Below are 10,408 nucleotides of genomic sequence, written 5' to 3'. Positions count from 1 at the left end.
CTACTTTATCATTCTGCTATCCTATAATCCTACCATCCCCATCATTTTACTACCCCATCATTCTACTACTTCATCATTCTATTATCCCCATTATTCAATGACCCCATCATTCTATCATGCCCATCATTCTATTACCGCATCATTCTACTACTTCATTATTCTACTACCCCATCATTATACTATCCCCATCATTCTACTCTCCCCTCATTCTACTCTCCCATAGACTACTCCATCCATCCACTACCTCATCATTCTATCATTCCATTGTTCTACTGTCTTATCATTCTACTGTCTCATTGTTCTTCTATTCCATCATTCTACTATCCCATCATTCCACTATTCCCATCGTTCTAACCCCATCATTCTACTATCCCCATCATTCTACTACCCTATCATTCTAGTCCTTCTGGGTGTCAGCATTCCGCTCCCTAAAACTTCTGTTTTTGCACATTCACATTAGCATATGAGGTTGCCTTATATTTATTATAAAAATAGAATTGTCTGAATTCTTTTCCTCTTCCTATGTGCCCTACAATGAATATTATGTTACTTTTAATCTTATATACTTAAATATGGCTTCCCTTACAAGGCCTAATATTTTAATTCAAAAATTTGTTAAATCTATATTGAGCACCCACTATTGGCAAAAGTGGACTTCCTCATACTTTTCTGATTTCAGATGCACAAATCAAAGCTCAAGGTTTGACTTGTGAATCCACACTCTCCCCTGATGTCTATTCCCATGAAAGTTACCCTAAACCTTTTTCTTTCAGTGACTAGAAGGAATGAATCGCCTCAAGAAAACATTTGAGTAAAAGTTAATCATAGGGACATTGATTCAGGCAAGGGTAGAATTCAGAAGGAAAGTGACTTAGAGGGACAATAGGTTGGGTAGGCATGCAATGCCAAGGCAAAATGGAGCTCCAGGAAGGACTGGAGCAGTTCAACCACAAGGATAGTCAGCAGACCCACGACTCAGGCCATGGTCTAAGCCTCAAACTCAGGGATGCTTAAGAAATGAAAAGTATTATCTATAATTATACTATGAAGTTAAAAAAAAATCACAGAAAAGGAAAAGCAATTTAATTGTCTAGAAGAAATATATTTGCTTGTCTAATGGAAGAAAAGAGAAAATTGATAGTACATATTAGTGGGGAGGATAGTAATTGCACTTATTGACAAGACTTGCCCTGCAGATTGTCCAAGAGCTCACTCAGTTGCTGAGGCTGGATGACCTGCATTCAAATGAGGTCCTATTACTTATTAATTGCTTTAACCTTGGACAAGTCACTTCACTTCTGAGTCTCAGTTTTGTTATCTGTAAAACCGGGATAATCATAGGTCTTACCTTTTAGGTTTGTTATCATAATTAAACAAATTATAATTACAAAGCACATAAGAACAATGCCTGGCATTTCCATCAAAATCAAATGTAGAAAAATACAACACATGTTTCAAAAGCAACTATATCTAGATAATGCAAGCTTCCTAAAGACTAATGTCACGTGGAGCCCCTAGGATTGCTTAGAGAGGAGAAAGGGGATAATATAATGTTAAAAATAAATGAAGCATCCTGAAAATTAGACAGACGTGGTAATGCTGCTATGGTCTGAATGTTTGTGTCCCTCCAAAATTCACATATTGAAACCTAATCACCAAGCAATGAAGTGATTAGATCATGAGGATATTAATGGGATTAGTGTCCTTATCAAAGACACCCTGAGAGCTGCCTTGTCAAATTCCTTCTGCCATGGGAGGATTCACAGAGAAGAGAAAATGCTGCCTAAGAACCAGGAAACAGGTCCTCACCAGACACTAAATTTGCCAGCATCTTGATCTTGGACTTGTAGCCTTCGGCTCTGTGAGAAAAATAAATTTCTGTTGTTTATAAGCTGCCCAGTCTATGGCATTTTGTTGTAACAGTCTGAATGAACTAACACAGTGCCTTAGAAAAGAAAAAGGATTAAGCCATATTATGTTTCCTCATTTTGCTTTTCTGATATCACAGCTCAAAAGGAAATTCTATTGGGTAATATTTTAAGTTTCACCCTTTGAAAGGAAATTTTAAAAAGCCACTTATGGCTGAGACAGAAAGACTGTGTATTTTCAAACAATATACTTTTAAAGCTTAATGATTTTTTTCACCTATTAAAACAAGCCACTTTAAAGTATAGTATTTTAAAATAGCATTTTACATAATAAATACTGAACTGCACCATTAAGGTTCTGTATGCTAAATAATTCTGTGCTTTCAGTTACTCACACCAGAGACAGAAAAGTAGGTCCCCAACGCTATTTTCCTAACAGTGGGAGAGAAGCAATTGAAACACCAGCGATGCTCTTTATCACTACAAGATGAACTTTCATTGTTTTCAGGTTTCACATTACTTTCAATTTAATATGTAGCAAAAGTCTAAAACAAGGTTAAATCTGAATCAAGTGAACCAGATCATAATCTGCATTTTAGAAAAAGAAAAAGCCCACCCACATCCTAGTCATATGCATAACATTTTGTTTAAAAGAAGCTGATTATTATCATATTGGCAGCTTTTATTCTTCCCATTTTTCACTGAAGGTATAGAGAACGTATGAGTTAAAAAAACCAAATAGATACACACGTAATTATCTCATTCCAGGGCAATAGAATAGGAGAGACGATGTGTTGGTTCTTCTAGCATCAAGAAATTAAAATCAATGTATATGCAATTAAATATGTTTTTCTCCTTATGAGAATATCACATCCTCCAGAAGACCACAAACATAGGGTACAGTTAAAATGATGACAACATATTGTACAACCAGATAGGAGAGTAAGTTATTGTATTGAATAGTTACAGGAATTAAAAACATTTCTGTGGACAAAAATCTTGATAAATTTAAAAATGGTAGAAAAAAATGTGGCTTCTGTGTGCAGAGTCTGGAATCCCCATGGTAGCTATTCATGCATTGAAACATCACTACTTGCCATATTTAGGAGTTTTATGAGTCCCAGAGTCCCTTTTGAAATTGAATGTAATTCCCAGGAAGTGGTAATAACTTCATCCCTAAAAAACTAGATGTTTAGTTAATACAAAAACAGATATTGGAATAATAGTCAAATATGGTATGTGTGTGTGTGTTTGTATGCATGTAAGATAGATATTCATATATACATAATTAAAAAGAAAGTATGATAAAATCAAGTCTCTTTCACTTATTCTCTGGGTAAACAAAATGAAATTTCAGAAGCTAAGTACTAACAAGGTACAGAAGACGTGTCCGGAATGTGGCTAAATATCAGGGCTTCCAAATTTTAGGTGAGAGATACCCCAAAATTAGTTCACTGGTCTGTCTTTTACATGCATAGAGTAGAAGTAATAAAGGGAGTAATAGAGTAATAAAGGGTGTTGAGTAATAAAGGGTGTTGGACCTAAAATGGCCCTTAAGGTAACTTCATCTCTCACCAAAGCAAACTGAGACCAGGAGAGATTAAATAATTTCCTAAACCCAAAATAGGATGTGAGTTCTATGTATCTCACTGCTATAATTTGTTACATGAGACCTGATGCCTAGGGCAGTGCCTGATAAAACAGACATTGGAAGAAAGCTTAGTCACTTAATAAGGAAAAGAGAGAATCATGTACACGTCAAGGTTGATGGACTCTGTGAATTTTGAATTTGACAAAGAAATTTTACTCTAATATTTTAAAAGGTTAGTAATATATGTAAAAATAGAATTGTTCACCTTAAATATTTTCAAACATGTCTTTCTTAGCCCAAGAGCTGTCCACTGCGAAACATTCAAGACTCTGCTACTAAATGAGTAACAAAACAGACTGCCTGCTCTCATTCTCACCACAATTATTTAAAAGTTGATCAATTGCACATAGACAAGAATAATTTAGAATAGACCATATAGAAAAGTGGTTAAGAGGTTCTGGAATTAGGTAGATCCAGAATAATTTCTTGCTCCAACTTTTACTAACTAGTATAATCTTGGGTTAGTCACTTAACATCTCTAAACTGTGTAGCACCTAGTCTATAAAATAGAGACAAAATGTATCTTAACTCATAGAATTGGTGGTAATCCCAAAACTAAAAAGCTTGCATGTTTATCATTAGAATAATTACTATTTCAATTTTATTTTAATCTTTATTATGACAGATAGAAGAAGCTAAATTTTTATCGTTTGCCTCTATCTATCTCGAAAATGATAGAGGGTGGATTTTAACACATTTAGGAATAATACAAGTTTTACATGGGTATTGGGTGGTGTTTCTCCATCTCTTGGATTCTCCAGATGGACTCAGGCATTCTCTGATCAGCCATACACCTGTGACTAAATGCAATCCATTCAACCACCTAGGCAACGCTGCCCTCTGGCTTCTGGTTAGAATTATTAACAGGAGGTGCTGGCATGAGACTAGACAGGCAGAAAGAAGAGGCCAGGGTATGTCCCCTACTACCTCTGCTATGGTTCTAGCAGTAATTGCAGCTATGGTAACATTCTTGAAAGGCAAATCTTTGTTCATGGACCCAAGTTTTCTCTGGATTTGTTTTCTCCTTATCCCTTCAGACTTAGCAGTGGTAGGTGGTTTCCCCAACTCCCTGGTCCCTGTGTTCTTCAACACCTTTTGCTGCTTCCCTTAACCCAGCTCACACCTTTATAAATAGTCATTCCATCAAACTGTCCTCCCTAAACCCTTTGCATATGCCCTCTCTTTTTTGCTGGGACCCTGAGTGATACAATGATTGATTGCAAAAGCATCTCATATATTAATAACAATTTGAGTTTAATGGAGAAGACAGACAATTCGCAACAGCAGCAATCAAGATAGCCCTTATAAGGTAATATTTATTTCTACAGGAACATTTTTGTTTTTACAGGAATAAAAGTACATCAATATAAGAATTACTGTATAACAGTGCAAGAATAAAAGTTTTACTGATGAACGCTGTAGAAATCCACGAGCTCCAAAAGGCTGTTCTCTGCGAGGTTTGCTACTCTATCCCCTGTCTTTGGTATGAGGTCTCACATGACACACATCCAATAGTTGCTGTTTACTTAAAATTAAAGGAACGACATACTATATTCCTGTTCCTGAATAAAGTTCAGTCTGTGTGAGTGTGCATCTGTTTCTTTGTGTGTGTTTCCAAAAGTATTTTGCATGGATGGTTGCCACAACATATTCTATTGCACACACTGTTTCATACTGGGTCATTGCCTAGTCTCCATCTCCAGAGTGAAATGTCATCTATTTCCCCATCCTCTTGAATCTGAGGGGTGGGGAAGAAAGGAGGGTTGTGTGATTGCTTTGCCCAGTAAGATATAGGAGGAAGCAACACCGGCCAGTCCTGGGCCCACCACCTCCTTTCCCTGCCTCTTGGAAGACTGGGACTGACCTGAGACTGTCCTCTGATGAGACAGTTGAGTCACATGGAGAAACTTTGGAGGGCAAGATGCCATGTTTTGTGAGAGGAAATGGGCGCTGGCAACACGAAGGCACCAGGCAAGGAAGGAAGAAGCTCTCCTGGCATTGGGCGCTCCAGCACCAACCGCCAAGCTCAGGTCCTAAGGAGTGGAGACAAACCAACCAGCTGAGCCCATTCTGAATTTCTTACCCATGGCATCATGAGGAATACTTATTTTGTGCCACTAAGTTTTGGGGTAGTTATTTCATGTGGTACCTCAGACTAAATTCTGCCTGTGTGTGTGAGTGCTCATGCATGTATGTGAATATGCTAAAGTTGCTTCTCTGAGGAGGGAGTATTCAATATAAGTAGCAAAATAACTGAGAAAGTGATATCTATCTAACTCATATCTTACAATGTAAATACTAGATAGATATACTATTTAAATATTTATAAAAATCAGAATTATTAAAGTACAATATAGAATAATATCTGTATAATCAGTGAATGTTCTGAAAATGGTGCAAAAATTGGCAATTTAAAAAAATAGAAACATTGAAAAAAATTTTATGAATAGAATGCTACAGAGACAAATAGCATGCTAGGAATATGCATTACAAAAAGGGGTTAATATCCTGAAAACATAAATGACTCTTAAAAAGGAATTCAAATTATGAATACTCCTGCTGAAAATTTAGCCTAAGTAAGAGAAGGGACAATTTGCAAATACCTACGAATAGAAAAAATAAAGATGAGTGAAAAAATAGGTTCACCTTCACTATGAACAAAAATTCCAATCAAAACAAAATGTGATGTTATATTTTTCTCCTATGAGTTTGGCCAACATGAAAAAGAATGAAAAGCAATTCTGCAGTATGGACCAGAAAAGCCAAAATGATTCTCTCAAAAGAAAAATAAAAATGGCACATAGAAGAAAATGGAAACGATGGAGAAGAGATTGCCTGTTCCAGTCTTCCATGAGTACAGGCTTTATTCCTGCTTTTGGTTTCTATGAAATATTTTTAAATCTGTGTGATAGTTCCACCTTTATATTTAAGCAATTTGAGTTGAGTTTCTGTCACATGCAAACGAGAGTTACAGTAATAAGTAATAATACTAAGAAGGCCTACTGCAGTCTGGATTGAAAAATAAAGGATTGCCCAAAACATGAACATGAATTGAATCCATAAACTTATTTTAAATTGATCAAAGCACCACCCTAGGCTTGGGCGGTCTCATTTGGCATGCATAGGGACCTAGTTTAGAGACTGCAAGCAGGGGGTAGGTGCAGGACAGTATTTTTTTATTGTTATTAAGTAGTGAATTTTTCCAAAGCTTGGTGTGGGTACTGGCCTCATTTTAAAGTGTTATAAATGATCTGGTGAGTGAGTTCACAGTGACTGAAATGCCAGACAGTGAAATGCCAGCTGCAGAAATATTTCAAAGGCCTGTGTCAGTGGGCAGAAAATTGGCATATGAACTTCCAAAAGGATAAATATAAGAAAATGCCTTTAAAAGAAAGTTTTCCGTCTACACATAAAGAGTGCAAATGACCTATGAATCATTTTCTGCAGACAGCCCAGCAGGTTTCACTGGGAAAGGTTTTAAAACCACCTCATGGAATTACCTTGGCATGAATCCAGGGTACACAAAGGTGGCTCTAAGTATGAAAAACACCTGAGGAAGATGGTTACAACTGCAGGTTGCTAGGTGCACCCAGGATCATGTTGCTGATAAATTGCTCCTTGAAGCTTTTCTATAGGATTGATCTAGTATTCCGATGGCTGACTGCATAAATATATCTCATACAGAGTGTATGTGGATATCAACAGAAAATGTTGCATGTATGCGTGCTTTTAAATCTATTTCCCATAGTACATAATATTGTTACTAGTATTACTTATTTCAACAAAACCTTTAGAAAAAAGTTCAAAACTGAAATGTCTTTCTCTAAAATAATGTTGCAATGGTTGGTTGCACATGCATGTTATATTTGCATGACTGATGTAAAAACATGGTCATGTGACTTAGTCTAGTATTTTTTCTTCTGATGTGCATAGGAGATAAATCTTCCCATTATGTAAAACAATGAAGATTTTATATAACACTGCTTTACCTCTTTTTACCCTCAAAAGTATAATAGCTACAAAAAAATTTCTGTTTAAAACAATATTTAGTTTTGACCTTATTATGACTATGTATTTTCATTGCTTAGCTAAGTAATATACACTTACTACATTTCTTCTTTTTTTTTGCAAATGTTTTCTTGTCCTATAATTAACAATGCCTAGATTTTTCATTTGCTTATGTTTTTTACTGCATAAAGCATGAATTTGCACAAATTCTGCAGCTCTGTAAAACTCTTCTCATTTATATTCAACACATCATGTAATAATTCACTCTTTCCCCATTCTCTCCCTCCCCCCTTTGTTTTTGTTATTATTGCCTGGAACACTTTCTCTCACAGCTTTTCATCCTCCTGCTCCAAATTGACCTGGATGCTCTCTTGGCCTGTTACCAACCGTTGTAACTTTCCTTTGTTTACATTCTGGAAAATCCTGTCTCCTCTCTCTTGCGCTGAATGGATCTCATGTTTTCTCTATTTTTTAATTTAGTCTGGTGAAGGACATATCCCAATTGTTTGGCAAGAAAGGATCTCCGGTGGTATACATATATATTTGAGACTGTAGTCTCAGGAGAACTTTCTTCTACCTTCACAATTAAATAGTACTTGGGATGATGATAAAATTATAGGGGGAAAAATTCATTTTCCCCCAAATTTTAAAGATACTTTAGTTGGTTTTATGGATTCTTGTGTTGCTATTTAATTCATTGCCATTATGTGTCCTTGTCTTTTATATATGATATTTATATTTGCATCAAAATCTTTTAGGATTTTTTTTGTGTGTGTGATATTAATAGATTCCTAAATTTGACCATAAGTGTGCCTTACCAAAAATATTTTTCTTACATGATGCTGGCTACTCAGTGGTCACTTTCAATCCAGAAACATGTATACTTTGAAATATTCTTGATTTAATTTTTTGCAAACCTTTTCCTTGTGGTATCTCTGAACTTTCTCAAAAACCATCAGAATTTTTCTCATTTTCTGACGTGTTATATCTCCTGTTATCAATCTTTATTTTTTCTTTTGTTCTGCCTTCTGGAATTTAAGTGAATTACTCTTCAAATTATTCTCTTTATTTATAAAACTTATCATATTTATTCCCATGATCTCATTCCAAATTCCTATTACCCCCATTCATATGTCATGGATATATCTTTTCCTGTTACTTTCAGTATATTGTAGATTTTTAAGGCATTGTTTCCTATCTAAGACATTGTCTATTTTGTTCCCTGATTTACATTACATTTATCTCTTTTTCTGAATTTTACTCCCTTATTTTTGGCCTTTCACTTTGAAGGGTTTCTCAAAGATCCTTGGCTAGTTATTAATGTTCAGAAATAAGGTATTAAAACTGGACAAACTGTCTTTATGATGGACTGGTCTACTGGTGTTTCACTTATGGTGATTGGATGGGTCATTTTTGGAAGAACACACAACCATTGATATCTGTGGGACTTTTCTCTTGAGATATTCAGAGTCCATGCAGGAGAGTCCCCTATCCCTTGCCTTGAAGGAGAAGGTGACTGGACCCAGGGTGTGAGGACCTGAGTTGGGAAAGACCAGTGAACTGACTGATAGGCATAGACTCATTTTATCTTGTTTGTTCCAGGCCTGTGCCTCACTTTGACCCTCCCTTGTTCTTCATGGTACCCAAGTCCAGATGTTCTTCAAGTGAATTTCTCCAGGAATTTAACTTCCCTCTCCCAGAGGGCTGCTCACCACTCTGGTTGAAGAAGAAGATCTGCTCTCTAGCTTCTTTATAAGTGCATTTTCAGCCAATCCTCAGAGTGCTTTCTGAAATCCTTAATACTCAAGCTCCAGGTTTCTGCAGCAAGATTTGGCTTCTCGTTAGTAACGCCCTTTGCAGGCATTTACATTTCACCTGTGTCTATTTTTCTCTTCTCCAATTGTGTTCCTATTGTTACCATATTAAAACCATTGCTATCTTTGGTCCTGTTGGTTTATACCTTTTAATCTCTACTTCCTTTAATGTCATTACATTGATTTGAGGAAAGGAGCATTGATGAATGAATGAGTTCATTCTACCATGTTTAGTTGTTGGTGATGAAATTTATGGTGGTTTATCATGGCTTTGTGTGTTCTTTCACATTTGGATTGTCAAAGTCTGTGCCTAGTATTCCTCAAGATCCTTTCACTTTTGATGTGAATCCTGGTCATAACACCGCTAGAAAACTTTGCAGTATGAATTTGCTTTTCTAAACATCTGTTTTAATGACTAAACCTGAATGAAAATAAAAAATGGAATGAAAAAATATATATGTTCAAAATTATGACTGGTAAACTAAAGCACTGCTCTTGTATGTCTGTACAAACACATACATGGTCACTTTGATTTAGAAATCCCTCCTTAAGATATTTCTTCCACTTAAAATATTTTCATTCCACAGCTACTTAAGATTCTTTGTAAAGTGTGATCGTTAATGAGAAAAGTAATAGGTTCTTGCATTCTTACTAAGTTATAGGTATTTCTACTAGACATCAGACTCTCATAAAAGCAGTTTTCATAAGAGATGAGGAAAGAGGATCTGACAATATGGTAGCCAGAATAGGGAATGTGTCATCCCCTCCTTCTGAGAGGACAGGGACTCAGAAATAGGAAGCTGGAAGCAATAAAGCTTTCTGGGTGGTTTTGTGTAGGGTGGGTTGATATTAATAGGTAAAACTAATGCAGTACATCAAGGTCAGCATGTGGCTAGAAGCCACTAGGCCACTATCATCTTGGCCAACACAGCAAAGACCATCCCCCTCAGTCCCAGATGCCCAGAAATCCTGTGAATCATCCAGAAGTGCCTTGACTTTTGGGACTCCCAACCGCATTTTGAGTGCTTGGGAGAGCAAAACATAAACACAATGCCACTCTTCAGATT

This window comes from Microcebus murinus, chromosome 3, assembly GCF_040939455.1.
Source record: "Microcebus murinus isolate Inina chromosome 3, M.murinus_Inina_mat1.0, whole genome shotgun sequence".
In the NCBI taxonomy this organism is placed as follows: Eukaryota; Metazoa; Chordata; class Mammalia; order Primates; family Cheirogaleidae; genus Microcebus; species Microcebus murinus.
The sequence above is the reverse complement of the archived record's forward strand: the minus strand, read 5'-3'. Positions refer to the sequence as shown.